This window comes from Sparus aurata, chromosome 4, assembly GCF_900880675.1.
Source record: "Sparus aurata chromosome 4, fSpaAur1.1, whole genome shotgun sequence".
NCBI classification, from domain to species: domain Eukaryota; kingdom Metazoa; phylum Chordata; class Actinopteri; order Spariformes; family Sparidae; genus Sparus; species Sparus aurata.
In genome coordinates, this window is record NC_044190.1 from 39,954,774 (window position 1) to 39,975,167 (window position 20,394).

The 20,394-nt window shown below is 46.0% G+C and overlaps 1 protein-coding gene across 2 annotated transcripts in view; it reads left to right on the plus strand.

The window, feature by feature from the left end:
- The window catches only part of large2 (LARGE xylosyl- and glucuronyltransferase 2), a 77,283-nt gene that overhangs the window by 32,219 nt on the left and 24,670 nt on the right, over window positions 1–20,394 (plus strand). Inside the window, exon 1 of one of the 2 annotated variants that reach the window (XM_030415270.1) lies at window positions 12,497–12,729. The exons of the other annotated variant lie outside the window; for it this stretch is intronic. The gene's annotated coding sequence lies outside the window, so the exon portion shown is untranslated. Of the gene's footprint in view, window positions 1–12,496; window positions 12,730–20,394 lie in introns of those variants that run through there. 2 annotated transcript variants of the gene reach the window in all.

The window sequence follows — 20,394 nt, forward strand, 5'->3', positions numbered from 1 at the left end:
ATGTTCTGATCTTTATGAGCAGAGTTCAGATAGTTTCCTCTACAATGGACCGGTTCTATCAACCGGCACCACCAGTCACATCACAAGCGTACCACATGACGAGGTCGCAGCTTTCTCCTGCAGAAAGAAGGAATGTTTCTGATTTGAAGAGAATCATATCAAGAACGATCGGGACTTAATAACAGATGAATCAACAATACAGTAATGGATGAAACAGCCTCAGTATCATGTTAGTTACATTTCCAAACAAGATTGTGTTCGTTCAGATCCTGATTGTCGACTGATTGGACAAATGAACTCCTTTATGAATCTGTGTCGTGTGAATTCAGCAACAAGAATGAAATCTATCTGATCAAAATCTGAAAATACTCCGGCTGTAAAATAAAGAAAAAAGATTCCTTGGAGGTTGCCAGCAGCGCCTTGAGCTCCAAACAACAACAACACCGCCTCCTCCTCCCTCCTCCTCCTCCCTCCTCCCTCCTCCCTCCCCCCTCCTCCCATCATGCCTCGCTGTCCTCTTCGTCACACAGAGTAAATGATGAGGCCGCCCCGCGAAGCCATCGACTACATTTGTTGTGACTGCGGGAGAAATGAGGGAGAAGATTGACGGGGGGGTAAAATGATGAACGAAGATTGAGGGAGACAACATGTGATGCGTACAGTGAAAAGCTTTTATTAATGGATGTCACTGTATCTGCTGTCAACACACACACACACACACACACACACACACACAGACACACACACACACACACACACACACACACACACACCTCCTCTCGCTGTCAGGGAGATGAATCTGTGTTGGTGGATGGGTAGAAATGGAGCCGGGGCTCCGCAGGGAAAATGAACTCACGTCTCCAGTTAATCATTTAGCTCCACCTCCTCTCACTCCCTCGCTCCCTCGCTCCCTCGCTCTCTCTCTCTCCTTCCACGCCTCGCTCGCCCTCTGTACGTGACGTTTCCACCGAGGAGTCGCCAAAATCTCAACATCAGATCCTGCAGCAGTTCGAGCACACGGCAGCTTCCTCTCAGCACTTTGTGAGTCACCGGGACGAGACGGGATCTCTGTAGATCAGCAGCTGAGAGGGGACGAGGGGTGAAATCTGATTTCACAGCCTCTCTGCTGTCGTATAATTGGTGTTAAAATAGGTTTAATATAGAATGAATACGATGTAAACAATCCTGGAATGAAGAAGGAGAAAGTCTTCTGACTTCTGCAGGGAGATCTCGTGCTCGTCACCTCCGACGAGACGAGAATCTTCATACTGAAATCAACCCGAGTGTTTTCTGATCGCTCGATCAATAGTTAGAGATCAGGGCAGTTTGAGCAGCTCGGCCTACCTGGTCAGGATGTTTTCTTAATTCTTATATTGGACCATCAAACTGATTGAGAAACTTCTTCTTCTTCTTCTTCATCTTCTTCTTCTACTCCTCCTCTGTCATCGTCTTCTTCATCGTCCACAAAAATAGTGAAAACCCATTTTTTCGTCTGTGGACTTTCCAGGCTCTGTTTTTGTTTTGGTGACCTCCTTTAAAATGGCGTAGCAGTCGACTATCAATCATACAAAAAGCTCCAGGATCTTTGTTTCTGTCACTGAGCGGCTGAATGACGGAGGTGGAAACATGCAGGTGAACTCAAACTGCTCACAGTTGTTCTGAACGCGGCTCGTGTGTCGATGTCGATTTGTTGCCGTAATGGAAAAAAAAAGGTTTAGCACAAATAAATATGGATTCCAATCCGCCCTACAGATCTGTTCATCATCAGGCGTCTTCTCCCAGGTGTGTGTGTGTGTGTGTGTGAGCGCAGGACGTCACCTGTCAGCCAGATCGCAGGAAGTGACCTGATGAAAGGTTTTTACCCCGAGCTGACCTCAGACCAGCCTGAGAGCAGCGCGGCATTAATGTGGACAGAAATAGCAGCGTGTGACTCACCACATTAACAGAAGCCCGGCGAGGTCTCACAGCATCAAAGTGCAACACACACACACACACACACACACACACACACACACACACACACGCACACACACGCTCATGAATAATGTTGTTGGGAGAAGATGAACTGCAGTCTGCTTCTGTGTTAATGTGTCAGTCAGCCAGACTTCACTTTTCAGTCCCAACGTTCCTCGTATCGACTCGTATTAACTATTCATTTATTCACACCGATAAAACGACACGCTCACACTGAAGAAAGGATGAAAGAGAATCAGGAATATGATAAAAAGGGTTAAAACGTGGAAACGACTAAAGACTGCAAACAAAACGATACAGTGAATATTAAGCCGAGCAGTCAGAGGAGGATTCAGTTAGTTCGTCTCAGACTTTCACAAAGTCAAACATGAACTTTAATATAGAGATTATTTCATGGTGTCACCTTCAGTCCTGATCTGATGATGACGAGCAAAGTTTTATTTTTAGAGCTGAGAAGAATCGAACGGGTTCAGCAGCACCGCAGAGAAGTCAGCTGAGAGATTCACAGATCAGAGTCTGTTGAAATGTACAAATCACACACTATATTTCTATACAACATTTATTGTTTTCCAAAGCCTGTCGTGCAGCCTGAGATGGATTTCTATCTTCCGGGCAGCCGTTCAGCTCGTCTCGGCGCTCTGCTGCTCCGGTTCTGTTGGGCCCGGTCCAGCACACCTGGCCGTCAGACTCATAATGAGCGACATGATAACAACAGAGCTGGCCGCAGTTTATTTCCACATATATCCAGAAGCTGCTAACCGGATCTGATTCTCAGCCAAACGCCGGCTCCTGATTGAATTGATGCGGCTCAGCTGTTCACGTTTGGAGAATCAACTCACAAAGACAAAAAACAAAAACAGGTTCTGGTCTAGTTTCAGGACGCAGAGAGGAAACAGAAGCGAGCGCTGTTCTCAGTCGTACAGGGAACAATGTTTAGCTCCAGCAGCCTGATTTCTCTTTGAGGTTTCAGCTCCAAACATGTACAGAGGGAATTTTTTATTTAACCTCAACAAAAGCTGTTTTTACTTTCCCAAAAGAAAAACCCCATCCAGGCATGAACCCCTCTGTGAGCTCCACCAGTCTTTGAAAAGAGAAAGTGACAAAACATGTTAGTCGCTGCCCTGCAGACAGCCGGCGTCGACAGGAGAGCTGCTCACAACCACACTGACAGAAATAAGAAACAACTTCTGATCTAACGCGGCTCTGCTTAACGTTCGCTTACGTTAAGTGTGTCAGGAAAGTTCTGTTTAGGGTTGAAATAAACCATCGTTGGTTCAGAAGGAAACAGGAAGCAAACACAGCTCACCTGTCTGATTTCACACACTCTTCTTCCTCAGCTCCTCCGGGTCAGTAGAGGGCGCTGCTTATCGATCTTTCCTCTCTGTTTCATCCTCACGTAGCCGCCAGGTAACGTTTCTATAAACCACATCGATGTCATGTTCATATTTCATGTATATCTTACTGTCACAGGGCCCTATGATTTCCGCGATCACGGAATCGCAGACGGAATCGCGGAATTGGCCGATTAAAACGGAATCTATTGTTAAACGCGGAATATCGCGGAATTTGACATACTTTCACTGAAATGCTGTTTTCGTGTGAAAGAGGAACGCATGTCTGGGGAAAACTGCACGGAGGGGGCACAACAAGTCCTCACCACCCCGTCAAAACAGTGTAAGCATGGCGAAGCGAAAAAACTGAGACTTGACACTTGACGAACGACTTGTATGTGTCAGGTGAACTGTTGTTTTGCAAAGAAGCAGACCAGAGAAATCATAATTAAAGGTGTATTGCGAGAGAGTTAGCCACCTGTCCGATTCATATTATCTGCATATCACCAGAGTGACTGCTAACTGCTGCTAACAGTAGCTGCTGTTAGCTAGCTAGCCCCGTTAGCCACAGCCCTGTTAGCTGACTCTGCCTGGGCCGGGAGCTCAGAGGACGGGGGAGGGCTGCTGTTTTCACTGTATAATTCACAGTATAATTTCTCATTTCGTTGGTCATCTTTGCACATTTTTTTAATATTTACAACTTAAATTTTCAGAACAATTTTGGTATGCAAACATTTACTGGATCTGCCTGAGAGCTGACCATGTTTTTATTCAATGAAACCCAAATTAAACCCATAAAAACACAAATTATACTACAGTATGAAGACATGATGAAATCAGATGTTTTTGATGCACTTTAGTGTTCTCTACAGTACAGTACTGAGGAAATGTGTTTGTCACCTCTATAAATTTAAGGTAATTTCAATTTAATTTGTGTACATCTTGTCATTTACATTAAAGAAACACTGTTTTAGTAGTAAAATAAGAGTAAAAGGTAAAAAAAAAACAACTGTATTCCCAAAATCTAAATGGAAAAAACGGAATTCCCAAAAATTAAAATGGAAAAAAATGAATTTGGGAAAAATTAAAACATATTTTATAGGGCCCTACTGTCACGTCTGTGAGCTGGTGAGGGTGAGAGGTTGGAGTCACAGCGAGGTGACGAGGCTGCAGTGTCGACAGTCAAACATTTACGTGACATCAGACTTTCTCTAATTCTAACGTAGCCTTTCCAAAACGGCCTCCAGACAGTTCAGATCTTAGAACAGTGACGCTGGTGTTGAAGCAGACGGACACATACGGCTGGATCACAGTGCAGCTGCTGAACTGTGATGAAATCACTTCTTCATCCTTCGTCTATTGTCTGAAAACAGCCACAGAACAACTGGTTAATGAGAACAGAGTCTGGTGGACGGTGCTCACATCTGTCTCTCTCCTCACCAGATGTTTACTGTGATCCAGTTTTGTTGTTTACCAGCTGAAAACAGGACGAAGTAGAAAAGATAAAGCTGTTTCACTGTTCTGAGCAGGAGGTCAGATGACGTGTCAGCGGTTCTGCTGAAACTGGTTCTGAATCTCATCTGAAATGTGAACTGTGAGGTTCAGCCTGCTGCGGCGGACCTGCTCCTGCTGGTCGGGTCAGTGCTGCACAGGAAGTGTGTGTGTGTGTGTGTGTGTGTGTGTCAGTGACTCTTCACAACATGTGTTATTGTATTTTCTTGCTCCGCTCAGTGACTCCGTTCGGACCTTAAACCATTTTAATTTGAATCCAGCAGCAGTCTTTGCAAAAAGATGAATATTTACCTCTGGACATATTTCGTCTTCTCTTGTTTTTACATAATTTCGGCATCACAATCTTTTGAGTTCACCAGAGTTCATGAAAGAGAGTCGGCTCAATACTTGAACTCTATCTGGACCGAAACAGAACCGGCTTCATTGTTCAGCCTCTTTCCAAGCAGAGAACGGCATCAACAAAGCAGGAAGAACATTTCTCAGACTGAATTTGCTCTCTGAAAAGTTTTGCACCCGTGAGTACTGAGAGACGTCAGCGTCCATGTGAGATGAGTGTGTGGGCTGACGGAGGCTGACGGAGGCAGACTGAGCGACCCGGCAGCCTCAGATGGAGCATGTTATCTGAGTCGGGGTCAGGGAAAGAGCAGCTGGTAGTTCTGTAGCTGCAGGCGCTCTGCTGTCTCTGCTGACTCTCAGCTGCAGCTCCACCACATGATGGAGCTGCCGTCTCCTCCAGGTCACGCCGCTCCGTGCTACGAGTTCTTATTCCTGTTTCTCCAGCAGAACCGCTGTCCACAAATCACAAACAACTTGATTCTCTCTCTCGTACTGTGTTAACGAACTCTGCAGGGAGATGTAGCTCAGGTTTCCCTCTACAGTACCAGCCTGATGCTAATGCTAATGCTAATGTCTCTGCGTAGCATTTCAAATGAATGAAACAAACATCTGAGGCTACAGGCTGTTCACAGATGTGCAGCTAATGAACGAACGTCTTCAGCCCGAGTGTGTCGGCTCTGTTGATGAGAGGAATCACCTGATTGGCTGTTCAGCTCAGCGAATCAGTGCACAAGAAGAGAAATGCATGAAGACGGGGAAAGCCTCTTCGGTCTGCTGCGTTAGTATCCATGATTTTAACAAACGGCTCTCATTAAAGTGGACTCCGCCCTGAGTCTTCTGGTTCTGTTCTGCCAGGACTGCTGCCACCTGGTGGTCTGCAGAGGTGTTTCCTCTCATGTTGTAATCTTTGCAACTGTGAAAGCAGATTATTACAACCTGTATTTATGTTTCTTCGACCTCTAGTGGCCGTAATAGTTATTACAGCAGCAAAGAAGGAAGTCAGGCAGAGTATAACGAGCGTCTGTGCAGGACGACAGACGGAGATTTAAGAAACAAAAACAAAAAATCAACAGTATTTTATTTTAGGTTGCTAACATGATAAAATTATGTCACATATAACATGACTGATGTCATTTTAACCTGAATCACAGTGTTTTCCTAAACCTAGCCGGACGTGTTTGACACAGTCGTCGTCCTTCAGCAGATCCAGTTCTGTGGCGGCGGTCCAGTTTGTCTGATCCTGGATCTGTTGTGGTTTTAAGATACTGACCCGGTCAGGTTCTGTAATGAATCCTGTTCTGCTGTCCTGCTCTGGATGATCCAGGAACGTTGTTTCTGCGACACGTTGAGGCTTCATCTTTGAGACAAGTTACTGAGTGAATTAAACAAAGTAACTCTTCGACTTTTTGATCAGTAATCGAATCAGCACATTTTTAAACAATGCTGCAGAATTGGAGGATATAAATTATTCATCCGGGACAAAAGTTGAAAGCGTCCCTCCGTTGTTTTCCAGCAGAAAGTAATTGGATTCAGTGTAAAAGAGCTGACAGACGTCACGGACAGCCTCCCATATGTTGCTGATCACTGATAGAAATGTTTTCAGCTCCTCTCGTTTCCCCCGCAGGGACCAGAGATATTTCAAAAACCAGCTTCTTGAAAGAAAAGGCAAGAATCTCGACAACTGGCCGAGCGATCGCTGCGTCACCTGCATCGATCGGCCCACCTGTGAAAACCCCCGCGGATCTATTTCTGTGTGTTTGCTTCGTATATCTGAAACATTACAAACCTGCAGTTCTGCTCAGAAACTGGAGGTGAACACACAACAGCTAACTGCTTTTAATAGATTCTCAGCAGAACCTCTGACCCGCTCTGTGTGTGAGTGTGTGTGTGTGTGTGTGTGTGTGTGAATCTGCAGTGTGTAGGCAGCCGGAGCTCAGAGAACAGACAGAAGAGCTCTTGTGTGTGTGTGTGTCTGTGTGTGTGTGTGTGTGTGTGTGTGTTAGTTTGTGTGTGTGTGTGTGTGTGTGTGTGTAAACTCTATTGTCATATTATTTATACAGTGGTGTGTGTGGGCAGCGTGGAGCCAGAGGGCAGCACATGTTTACACTGACAGAGATGGAGAGAGATGTTGTGTGCGGATCCTCTGCGCTCTGAATGTAAAGTAGCTCAGCTGTTGTCGTCCTTAAAAGGAAACTTCTGGGTTTTTTTCACTGCGTTTTTTTTTTTCTGCCGTCACTGCTTATTGATTATGACGCTGCAGTCTGATCATTTGATGGATCATCACTGGTCAGACTGTGTTGATCAGATCAGTGCGTGCAGCAGGAACGAGTTTCCACGTGTTGTTGGTCTTCAATCAGTGCGTTTACATGATACTCAAGAAAACAGAATTACTGTGTTAGTCTGACTATGATCGGATCTTTAAGATGCATGTATACACCTTAGTCTGACTAAAATCGGACCGGATCGGATTTTGCGTTCTGCGCAGGCGCGACATTTTTTCCCCGGGGCCGTGAGCCGGAAGTAGACGGACGGCGGCAGCGGCGTCTTTCCTCCGAAAGAACCGCAAGAAAGAGCGCCATTGTGCATCTAGTGTGTGTAATTATCATGTCAATATGTACATATTTGAAGTGTACAAAGATGTAGCTTCATCTCGCTCTTCGTACACCATCTTTCTGGAATGTCGAGGCAGTTTGTTGTTGCTGGTGACGTAAAGAGGTCAGCCGGAGGTGTTTCTGTTACCACTAGTTGAAATGGGTACAGCGCCACCTAGCGTACCGGGTATGACATGCTCCGGACAATAATCCGATTTTCTCACCGGCATGTATACTCGGATAATTGCAGTTGTCTGATTGAGCAGCAGAGTCGAACTCTGGCTGTAATCTGACTCAGCTGTGCATGTAAACGCTCTGAGTGTTCGGTGCTGTTTGAGGATTGTGATTCAGGTTTCTGTTGAAGGTCAGCATGAGCTGTGAAGTTGAAGTGATTTAAAAGAAGCTGAGATGGAAGTCAAACTGTGGCTCCTTTCTTATGTCCAATCATTTGTTTTAGGAAGTTAAAGATGGACGACACGACATCCAGAAAGGTCTCAGAAGTTACTCGATCATCTGACGAACGCTGGCAGCTGGACAGATGTTCAGAGGAGCTGCTGTAGCTGAGAGGGTTCACATGTATTGGATGTAATTACATCTGAGTGTCTGCTGTCCTGAAGTCTCTCTGCTGAAACTGAAGCTGGACGCTTCATGTTTAGCAGACGGGAGAGTCGTATCGAGGAGACACTGAGAGTCCAGTCTTCCCTGGAAGTCCAGAGGAGGAGGAGGGAAGTGCAGCAGGTGCGAGGGGGAAACCCGACTCCTCACCCCTGCCCTGTCCTGTCCACTCACCCCCCTCACCCAACACTGTGTCTCACTCTCTCTTGTTTATGTGCTGCCAGTCTGCAGGAGCTGCCCCCTGTGGGCCCGTAAACCTGACCTCTGACCCCATAACAAGGAGGGAAGTGTTGGTGTTAAGCTGTCATGTCGTCTGGAGGACGGTCACCTGATCTCCTCACAGCAGAACAGGTTGCAGTCGCAGGACGGCAGCCAATAAAACACGTTGTTGTTGTTCTTGGAGTAAACTGCGTGAAGAGTCGTTGACCCTCCGACCGCTGTCTGTTAAACCCGTCTTTATCTCAGAGAAGAAATATTGCTGCACAGCGCTGCCGTCTGCTCCGTCTCATACAAGAAGTCAAAGATGGAGAGATTTCTGTGTTAACGTCAGTCGCAGGCTCACAGGAGCTGCATGTAGTCGGATGTTGGGACTCGAGGGACGTGTTGTTGTTGGACTGAATTATTGTTGTCTCATCTTTGTTAAACCAACACAGACGTCTTTTGTAATCTTCAGCTGTTTAACTACAAACTGCACGTCTCCAGCGTCTCTAAACGCCTGCTGGACTGATTCACATCTTCATCTTTTCATGTCCACCAACACGACTTTCTGAAGGCCGATTATTAAACAGCTGATATTTAAGACTAATATTTGTTTGCAGTAAAACTGAAACTAGTGATGAAAAAAACTTTTCTACTGCTACTTTACTTGAGTATTTCAGTGTTCTGTTACTTTATACTTCCTCTGCACGACATATATTTGATAAATTAAGTTACTTTCATGTTCTTTTATCGGCTATTGATTGTGACGTGTAACCGATCTGATATTGTTGTGAGCAGGAAGTCGTATGAGACGGACAGGACAGTGCTGAGTAGTGTCTGACCGATAGAAATCGGGCCGTTCTATCGGGCCCCGATACATCGGTCGCTCACTAGTGCTGAATATCGCCTCCAAAAATCATCCAGGCTCAGTCAATCGATCTATTGTATCAGGATTGCAGGAGGAAAAGATTGAAGTGACCTTGAGGTTCATTGTTTGTGTGGCAGGAGCTTCAGGAGTCACAGAGACTGGACCGACGTGTTCGCTCGACACCACCGTCATCAAAACATCAAACTCAGGAACATATCGGAGAGGAAAGGTGTCGATCCCTGCAGAGAAGTTCAGAACTGATGCTGTACTGTCAGCACAAAGACAATTTAAACTCTAATAAAATGTTGTTTCTTGTAATCTCCCGTCTGCACATCACAATACTTGCAGTGGGAGTTTGTGTCAGTCACCTGGAGTCACCTCGTGGTGAAGTGAACCTCCAGGAGGACGCTCTGAGCTCTGCACACAGTTTACGTTCTGGAAGGTGATCACAGGCGTTCCTGGCGCTGCTCATGTGCAGTGTCGAGTTTCCCCCGGAGCTACAGATCGAGTGTGAGTTGTTTCCGGAGAAGAGATAAGAGCTGCAGTCTGCTTCCAGCCTCCTGCTGATCCACTGCGCTGATCCCCGTCCTTAATGAAGCATCTATCGGCGCAGCTTCAGTGGCTCAGGCACGCAGCGTGCACAGACTCGCTCTTGACCCGGCTCCACCAGCACCGGAGCTCTGTGTACTCAGTAATTACAGGGCGCTCGCACACTCGTGGTGCCTTTGTTATTATGGGAACTTACCTTCAGGCCTTCAGGCGCCGAAAAACAGAGGATGAGCCAGAACTCACTCCCCATGAATCATGTTTGGCAAACACACCTGGACTCTGCAGGCGCGCCGCGAGTTTGTCTAACAGCTTCTGCAGCACATGGAGGAGTGAGAGGAAGCTAACATCAAAGGCTGGTTTCCTGGACGGGTTGAATTTTAACCAGAACCTCACAGCCGGGCCAGTCCTCCTTTAAATGGGTCTGTTACTGTTTGACCGTGGGGTCCTGGACAGTGTGAGGAGATGAAGTCAACAACTTTATGAACACAGAGCCAAGAAAAAGAAACATCAAAGCTCCGATCAGTGGCTCGTCTGAGAAGATGTTGATATTCAGATTCATATTGTTAATTAAAGGAATTTATTCTTGGATTTATCTCATCTTAAAGGGATATTCCGGTGTAAGTTTAATCCATGGTCTAACACACAGTGAAACTGTGTTAGACTCCCTCTCGAGAGATCAAGTTAGCAGACCGCTAATTTCAGGAGTTTTATCAACCTCAGAAACGACCGCACGACAACAATACACTGCAGTAAATGGATCCAAATATAATTCGCCACCAAAAAGCCACAAATAATGCTCAGAACAGCACCAAACTTCAGCAACAGTACAAATAGGGTCTCAGCACATAGTCCGGGGCATCTAACCTCCGCTAGCTTAGCTGGATTTCTATTGTGAAGCTAAAAACAGAGTTCAACTCTCCTCCATCAGCTTCCAGGTCGGGGAAGTCCCGACGTGACGATTACCGAGTGCGGTTAGAAATGCTCAATTCTGTTCTTTTCCCTGTCCGCTCTCGATAATAACTGTTATAAACTGGCAGGTAAGACACATATGAACTTTGATTGCTTTTCCATGGAGTCATAATCATACATTTTCATCCATGAGCCGCGGAACTCTACTGCACTCGGTAATCGACTCGTCGGGACTTCCCGTCAACAGGAAGCTGCTGCAGAAGAGTGGTAAATTTAGTCAGCTTTTCAGTAGAAATCCAGCTAAGCTAGCGGAGGTTAGATGCCCCGGACTATGTGCTGAGACCCTATTTGTACTGTTGCTGAAGTTTGGTGCTGTTCTGAGCATTATTTGTGGCTTTTTGGTGGCGGTTTATATTTGGATCCATTTACTGCAGTGTATTGTTGTCGTGCGGTCGTTTCTGAGGTTGATAAAACTCCGTAAATTAGCGGTCTGCTAACTTGATCTCTCCAGAGGGAGTCTAACACAGTTTCACGGTGATTTAAACCATGGATTAAACTTACACCAGAATATCCCTTTAAGGCCGAGTCTCCTCTGATTGGTCGGTCAGACGGGCCTGAGTCAGAACTGCTGCGTCTCCGGTCAGCTGTAACCGTGTTTTTAACTTCCAGGAGTTAAATTCCGGTCAACAAACGAAGCGTTTCAGTTGCAGTTGAGGATCAGTGTGTGTAACTCCTGTAAGTCTTCACCGGGTCTCAGTTCAAGACCAGAATCATTCCAAAGCGAGAGATTTGAGTTAATCTGGTTAGAAAGAGAAGTTATTTTTAGACCCTGACAACATGTTTCTGTGCTGCTGGCTGCACTGTAATCTGCTGCAGTTAGTGTTTTGTCTGCTCGTCTGGTTCCTGATGACGGTTGTTGGGCTGTTTGAGTAAACTGAGCTCGGAGAACAAACAGAATAATCAATATTCTGGAGCAGCCCGACTGAGTGAAACATCACAACCTGCGTATTACAGATGAACAGAAGAATCGTGTCTGTGTCAGCAGCCGCAGGGTGGAAACACATAATCAACGGTTTGAGCAAAATGAAGCAAAATACCACCGTGAAACATGAACACTGTCGGGCTGAATGAGGGAGGTGAAACCAGGTATCAGCTCAGAACCTCGCCTCGCTCTGGATCTAGAACTGGACCTGTTCTCTGTGATTGTGGACCGGCAGGTGCTGATCGGTTCTGCTGCCCTCCTGCTCACACCGAGGCAGACGAATCCTGACGCTTCTCTTTCTCTTTTTTATTTGTGTTGGCCTCAAAGACTTTCTGCATTCCACAGCTGAAAGAGCCACAAAGCTCCTCTCTATTATCCCTGACAGTGTGTAAGATGACACCGCTCCTTTCTCCCCGTTATTTCTCCTCTTTCCACCTCTCTCCTCCCATCTGTCTGACGGAGCTGAACTCGTTTCAGTAAAAGCCCTGAGAGGAGAGGAAGGAGAGGGGGCTGAAATCAGAGCCGCTCCCACCGAGGTGGAGGCGATTTATGGTGTGTTTGTGCTCGAGGAGGAGGAGGAGGAGGAGGAGGAGGAGGAGGAGCAGTGGGAGGAGAGCGGCAGAAGGAAGGAAAAGAGGGCATGAAGCAGCGACAGAGGTGGAAGAACTGGGACAAAAGTCTGCTGAGAGAGAAAAGACTGTGGAGTTTATTGTCAGAGCTGGAGAGCTGAAAGAGGAGGATTAGGAGGAGGAGGAGGAGGAGGAGGAGGAGGAGGAGGGCATGACGAGGAAGAGCGCTCGGCTCGCTCTGTGCAGCTGAACTTGTAATCACATGTTTAGATCACGCTGAAGGAAACAAATCCAGGTAGGACGACGGGCAAAGGTCCCGACTGTGGTTACTGTGTGCGTGGGTTTACTGAAGGTGTGTGTGTGTGTGTGTGTGTGTGTGTGTGTGTGTGTGTGTGTGTGTGTGTGTCTGTGTGTGTGTGTGTGTGTGTGTGTGTGTGCGGTCGGCCTTTGAGCTTCTCCTCGTCAGGTTTCTTTCTGTTGGTTCATCAAAGCTTTCTTTTTCATCTCCCGGGCGACCGCTGACTTGTATTTGTCTGTTTTACCTTTGAGCCGTTGTTACGAGCATTCCTGCTCCTGCAGGAGGAGGAGGAGGAGGAGGAGGAGGAGGAGGAGGAGGTTCGTCTCCGTGCGTGTTGTGATGTTTAACAGTCAGACATGCTGTTTAACATCACTTGCTCTGGTTTATATCCGAGACAGATAGTGCATGTTGTCCTGTTGACTCCTGATCGTCCACAGGTCTCATCTTGCAAACCTTTCTCTTGTAGAAATAAGAATCATTTAAAACCAGATGAGTTTTGAAGAATGTTTTTTCTCTCTGCTTTGAGCAGCAGTAATGAAAGGAGGTGAAGTTTCACTGGCGGGTTCATTTAAACATGCGTCCAACAAAATATGACTGCAGGGAACAAACAAGAGAACAGAATAATCAGAGTCTGTACAGTAAATCCTCGGCGGCAGCAGCAGCTCCTCGTTTTTGCGTTTTCGCTGCATCGAGCTGAACGTTCAGACTGCAGCACTTGTTAGTATTAGGAATGCTGCCACTCATTGGCTGTTACCATGGTGATCTGCGTCTACTGATACTCAAGTTTCTGCTCAAACTGACTGAATGTTTCTCACATCACAAGTACACGTTATCAACACTCTGTAAGTAAAGTAATAACTAGAGACCTTGTTGACACTCAGGAGTCATTATTACATGATCACATGCGTGCAGCAGTGGTGGGTCGGACCGCACCGTCTCTGATCAGAACTACACTCCGCTGTCAGTGTCACTGCCTCTGTGAGCGCCCGTGGTCCTCATCGTCGTGGTGTTTCCTGCACTGCTGCTGCTAGTTGGCGCTTGTTGGCACCTGATTGGTCGATTGAGCGTGCAGAGAGACTGTCGCTGAGAGAAATCGCTCTGATTGGCTTTTCAACGAAGCACATCTGCATGAGAGGAGAAAAAGAAAAGGGAAAGCCCATCGAGTCCGTCCAGGATTTAACCCACTGAGCGCCAGCGGCCCCTAACTTAGTTCATCCTCCTGCTCAGACGTCAAACCTGTCCACACACAGACAGACAATTCCAGCAGAATCAGCGAGTCTACACGACTTTTTTAAACGCCAACCTGCTAATAATCTGCTGATGACTTCATTCCATCTTCACTGGCAAGGTAATTTCTATCAGAAGCGTAACGTTACTGATGTCACGCTTGACGTCACGAACGTGGTCTTTTCTACACGTCATCACTTTGTGTGACAGGAAGTACGTCAGAATGTAGCTCGTTCACTCAGGTCTTACGTTTAGATCTGAGCCGGGGATAACATCACCAGCTGATGCCGTCACAAGTTAGCTTATACTATGTTAAAAATAGAAACTTTGTAAAATCTCCGTCCTCCAGCGCGGAGCTGATGTAGGAACCTTTGTTGTGTTCAGAATGAGACGCGCTGCAGCTCATCTGTGGGCGAGAGACAACCAGACAAACAGAGAGAGAGAGAGAGAGAGAGAGATCAGTGTTTCATTGTGATTTCCAGCCTGCGTCTGTATGTGGGACTGCAGGGAAATGAAATGAAAAGGTCGTCCCTGGTCACAAACCCACTAATCCCACCTCAGCTTACTCTGATAAATCACAAAGAAATACAGGCGACCTCAGCGAGCAGGCCAACGCGCCCACAGTACAGCATATTAAGTCGAGCGCGCCTCTGTGACCGAAAGGAATCAAATTAAAATCAGAGCGGGAGAACGGAGCTCACAGCCGACTTGTTTCTCATTCCTGTCAGAACAAAAGAGTGCGGACAGGAAATGTTGAGAAATGTCAGACGGTGAGAGTGAATGATAAGTAATATTTGACCTGCGAGTCTGTTTGATGAAATATGTATGTTCACCGCGGAGAGAAAAGAGCTGCGGAGCCACTTTTAAAACTCCCTCATTTCTCCTTCGCTGTGTGATGATCTCATAACATTTGATGAATGTGATCGATGCAGTAGTTCAGGAGACTCATGACCTCCATTATGTCGAACCTTTGAGTGTTTTATTGGGATATTTGACGAGTCAAAGTTACAGATGGTGCTGATATCTGATATTATAAGCTTCAGTATCGTTTCTGAATCTGAAGCTGATGTCAACAGAAAGCTGAGAACATAAAAACAGGAAGTGTTGATGTGTGATAAGATAGCAATAATATCCACAGGCTAACATGTTAGCTCGTCATCAGACACCACCTGCAGCCGCGTTGTGACATCATCACACCTGTGAATGCTTCAGTTCAGATGGCTGCTGGATAGTTTAGATTTTTGTTTGTGCATTTTTCCATCTGCACTAATATGCAACATGAAAGCACTGAAGTGAAATGATAAAGGGTTTAATTCAGGGACAAGCTGTTGGATGTATTTCAGTCCGGCCTGCAGGAGGCTTCAGGATCCACAGGTGCTTCTCAGACTCCAGTCGGGTGGATGGTAGCAACATCCAACCTTCAGTGTTTGCAGTTGTTTGTTTGGTATTTTAAGCTGTGAATCCCAACTGAGAACAGGTGGCACGAGTTCACCTTCAGCTGAGTCTTAACAACACCAACAACACCAGGTTGTCTGCAAACAAGCGGATGTACGTGGGGTCACCTTGTTTAACTCCTCCTCTCAACCAAACTCTTCCTGTTTGATTCCCACCTTCATGAAGCAGCTTGTGTTTGTAGTATTCCTGTGGTTTCTCCTGAAAATAACTGCAGCGCTCTGATGTCTGTCGGGTAAAGACGAGCAGCAGAGCCATGAAGCCGATGGTGAGGAGGGAAAATAGGACGAGGAGATGCTGAAACATGACAAACGGCGACGCTGGAGGTCAGAGGAGGAGAACAGCCCGTGTTTTTAAAGAGCTGCACCAGACAGTTTTTAACATGTTGCAGCTGAGTTTTAACACCGTTGGTACACAGAACTCCTGAAGGTGACGTTGGTGAGCAGAGCAGCAGGTTTGTGACACCGAAGATAGAATAATGAGAGAAGAGACGGATCCTGAAGTTGAGCGTGCCGTCATTGTTACCGCAGACGGCGCTCTCTCTCGCTGTAGTCGCTGTTTCACCTCCTGATATCCCGACAGATCGTCGTCTCGGTCCTCCGATGATGTTGAATCATGACCAAAGTTGAATAGTTGTGGATATCATGATGAATGAAATGTGTCTGCAGTGGTTAAACATTTAACAGTCGTCAGGTTTCTGTGAGGATTCAGTCTGTTGGTGGAATTTCAGTCAGTTCAGGACAAACTGAGTGAGTCAGAGTTGATTATCTGTCAACAGTTCTGATGGTTTAATGGTTTGTTTTGTTGGTGGATGGAGATTTTATTAGTTTATAATATTGGCAAAGTAACTCTGGTGTGAGTCCAACACAACTGTTCTCAGAACTCACAGTTGGTTTCTAATGAGGCTGAATTCACCGTGATGGATCGGCTGATGAAGCTGCAGACGATGAACTTGTTGCTGTAAATGTAGTTTCAGACAGATGTTTGATTTAATGAATATGAACTCTTCTGTGGGTTTCAGGAGTTCACTTGTCTTGTGTTCTTAATCGGAGCTTTGAGCTAAAACCTAACATCAGCATGCTAACATGCTCTCAATGCTAGAACATGTAACGTTTACCATGTTCACTCTTCTGAGTTTAGCTTGTTAGCATGCTAACAACACAAGAGCAAAACTACAAAGAACAGATTAAACTAGTTCTGCTCTAGCCTACACGCATTAGCATGTCATGCTAACTTCCTTAGCACCTAGAGAAACATCTGTACTTAGTGTTTTTACTTCACAAGCCAAGTTACCATGTCACTGATATTAGCCATGACACAATGTTGTGGGTTTACAGAAGGAAGCAGTTCTGGATGCTAAAGTTTATGCTAACGTTTGCTGTAAACATCATAAATGAGGCTTGAAAATCTTCAAGGTTTCCTTCATTTGCAAAGTAAAAACAATTGCAAACAGGTTAAGTGCTTGAAGTTATCATCCTGAAGGGTCTGGGGGTAAATGTAGCAACAATAATATTAAATAGACTGGATCTGAAATGAAAGGGTCAATTAAATCCTAGAATGTGTGAGCAGGAATACGTGTTCCTGCAGGCGACTCTTCCATCAGTGGAAGTGTTTCAGACACGTTCTGCATGAGGACGGTGTAGTGTGTGGAACAAACAGCATTAAAACAGAAATAAACTACTATGACGCTCTCCTGCTGGGCATGAAAACAGCTTAATTTAAATGATCAGAAGCTGGGAGGGATAATTAGATTACAGTATATAAACACAGCGTGTGACGGCGGCGGCGTGCCGTACGTTTGAGGACAGTTTGTTGGCAGCTGAATTTTGTTATTGCGGACGACGACTAAACACACTGACTTAATTAAATCCTAGAAATCAGAAGTGTACTTGTGTAGACATGTGAGAGGAGGAAGTGCTGTGTGTGTGTGTGTGTGTGTGTGTGTGTGTGTGTGTGTGTGTGTGTGTGTGTGTGTGTGGGTCAGTGAGGTCAGCAGAGAGAGAGTGGAGTTGATTACCCGTCTCCACTCTTATCTCCGTCCTCCTCTAATGCAGGAAGCGCCTGCTGATTGTTCCCTTAATCAGGACTATCTCCTGTGTGATTAGCTTGGTGCTAAGAAGCCCTTCAGTCTGAATGGAGACGCGGCCTCCGGACCAAAGGACCGCTCTCAGAGCTTAATTGCATTATCATACTGTACGTTCCCCCTGCTGGCCCGACTCACTGGACTCCCCCTGCAGAGAGACTCCCTGCAGGTCCGGCTTCAGGAATCAAGAAGTAATCTGTTGATCAGGAGGTTCCCTCTGTGGTTCTCTTCAGCACCGCTCTGGACTGACGGATTTGTATTCGTCCTATTTCCCCCGTTTGTTTGGTCATATTCATGAAAATACATCTCTAATGTAACGTAGGGAGAGAATAACAGCAGTGTAAGTGCAGCTGTGGGTCGGGATGGACTGATTATCAGGCTGGCAGATTAGATTTTTCAGATTACTGCTAGATATGAATATTTCTTTGGCCTTAGATTGACTTGACAGGACGAGTTTAAGAGATAAAGGAGACGGGATGAGAGGGAGGAGGGATGACCTGCAGCCTCAGAGGTCCACGGGTCAGATTAGAACCCTGAGCCGCCGCTACACACGGGTCGCTACACGGACCGAGCCGGTGCGTCTGCATGAGCTTCTCAATTCTGAAACCATTTTTGATTTAGATTTTTTTTTGTGTGCCAATTTTTAAATCCACAGTTATTTTTTTTATCTCAAAAATTCTCAGAAGTGAATTGAGTCGTGAAATATCTTCCGAAAATAGTACGAATGGTTCTTTTGGTGGCCCGACCGGTCCAGTGATTTTCATCATGGTGGAAAGACCCGATGTGTACTGACAGTACCAGAATCTGCCTCCGTTCATGTTTGTTGCGGTACATCTCACATTCTGTGTAGTTTATGGTTTGACGACTGCAGTGATCATCATTAAACTCCTTCCTGGTCGTGTTGCAGTAAATATTTCAGCGCCGCCTTCACTTTGACCTCAGAAACTTTGGCTTTGAATCCGTTTGCAACTGAATGAAAGTAAATGAGTCAGAGTTTAGCTGCTTCAGAGGATGTTCAGAGCGTCCACTCTCTGTGTTATCCTTTAATTTACAGCCATTAGACCGAGTTATTTGCTGTATCTTTACCCCGGCGCCGCCCACGCAGCCTCCGCGTCCCTCCGGCGCTGTTCTCAGCTCTGATTAGACGAGCGGTTGCGGTCCTCCAACGCCTCCCCCTCGTATCGCCGGCTGGCCGACTCTTTTGTTTTTACTGCTACAATTAGAGTCCAGAAGTGTAAGCGTTTTGTGCAGCTCTTGCAGAATCAACAAAAGCTGCCTATTAAACTCCTCTTTAGTGGCGCTGTCCCTCACTTTTATATCCTCGCTGGGTTTATTATGGAGTGTTGGAGGCTGAAAGGCCGGCACACCTCCGCATCCTTCCGCTCAGCCTGGATCTTATTTACTGACTCTTTTCTCTGCTTTCTTCTGCTCTTTCTTCTCTTCCTCTATTCTCCTCCTTTCTTCATGTCCTCCAGCGTCTGTGTTGTTCCTTATCTCCTCTCGTCTGCCACCATCTTTTCTATTCTCCTCCTTTCATCCCCTTCACAAACACTTCCACCTCCTCTCCTCCTCCTCGTGTCTCCTCATACTTTCTTTTTACCCTCACTTTTCCTCCCATCTCAGCACCTTTCATTGCTCTTAACGACGTACAGCGCATACATCAACCTCACTAATTAACTCATAAATCATCTCTATGTGGTGGGAAAGTTTAAAGCTCTGGCAGCGTCGAGGAGTTGAGCTCTGCACACTTTGCTGTGATTTACAGCAGCTCATCTCAGTGTTTTCACGACCTTGTATTGTTGCCGTTAACTAAAAGTTTAGTTTTATAAAGCTGTTACAGATGATCAATCTGTCGTTTTCCTCCGGACAGGATAAACTTTAGACCGAGTAGATTACATTTTAATGCTTTTAAAGAGTCTGTGAGGGCTGAGCTGTCGTTATCTCGCCCTCGACTAACGATATATTCACATAATGAAGGTCTGGACATGAAATATCACATTTCACCGACTCTGTCAGCAGCGGGTGAGGAGGTGATGACTGAAGTGATTTCTCTCTTAAAGGGATATTCAGTGTAAATTCATGGTCTAAATCACCGTGAAACTGTGTTAGACTCCCTCTGGAGAGATCAAGTTAGCAGACCGCTAATTTACGGAGTTTTATCAACCTCAGAAACGACCGCACGACAACAATACACTGCAGTAAATGGATCCAAATATAAACCGCCACCAAAAAGCCACAAATAATGCTCAGAACAGCACCAAACTTCAGCAACAGTACAAATAGGGTCTCAGCACATAGTCCGGGGCATCTAACCTCCGCTAGCTTAGCTGGATTTCTATTGTGAAGCTAAAAACAGATTTCAACTCTCCTCCATCAGCTTCCGGGTCGGGGAAGTCCCGACGCGACGATTACCGAGTGCGGTTAGAAATGCTCAATTCCGTTCTTTTCCCTGTCCGCTCTTGATAATAACTGTTATAAACTGGCAGGTAAGACACATATGAACTTTGATTGCTTTTCCATGGAGTCATAATCATACATTTTCATCCATGAGCCGCGGAACTCTACTGCACTCGGTAATCGACTCGTCGGGACTTCCCGTCAACAGGAAGCTGCTGCAGAAGAGTGGTAAATTTAGTCAGCTTTTCAGTAGAAATCCAGCTAAGCTAGCGGAGGTTAGATGCCCCGGACTATGTGCTGAGACCCTATTTGTACTGTTGCTGAAGTTTGGTGCTGTTCTGAGCATTATTTGTGGCTTTTTGGTGGCGGTTTATATTTGGATCCATTTACTGCAGTGTATTGTTGTCGTGCGGTCGTTTCTGAGGTTGATAAAACTCCGTAAATTAGCGGTCTGCTAACTTGATCTCTGGAGAGGGAGTCTAACACAGTTTCACGGTGTGTTA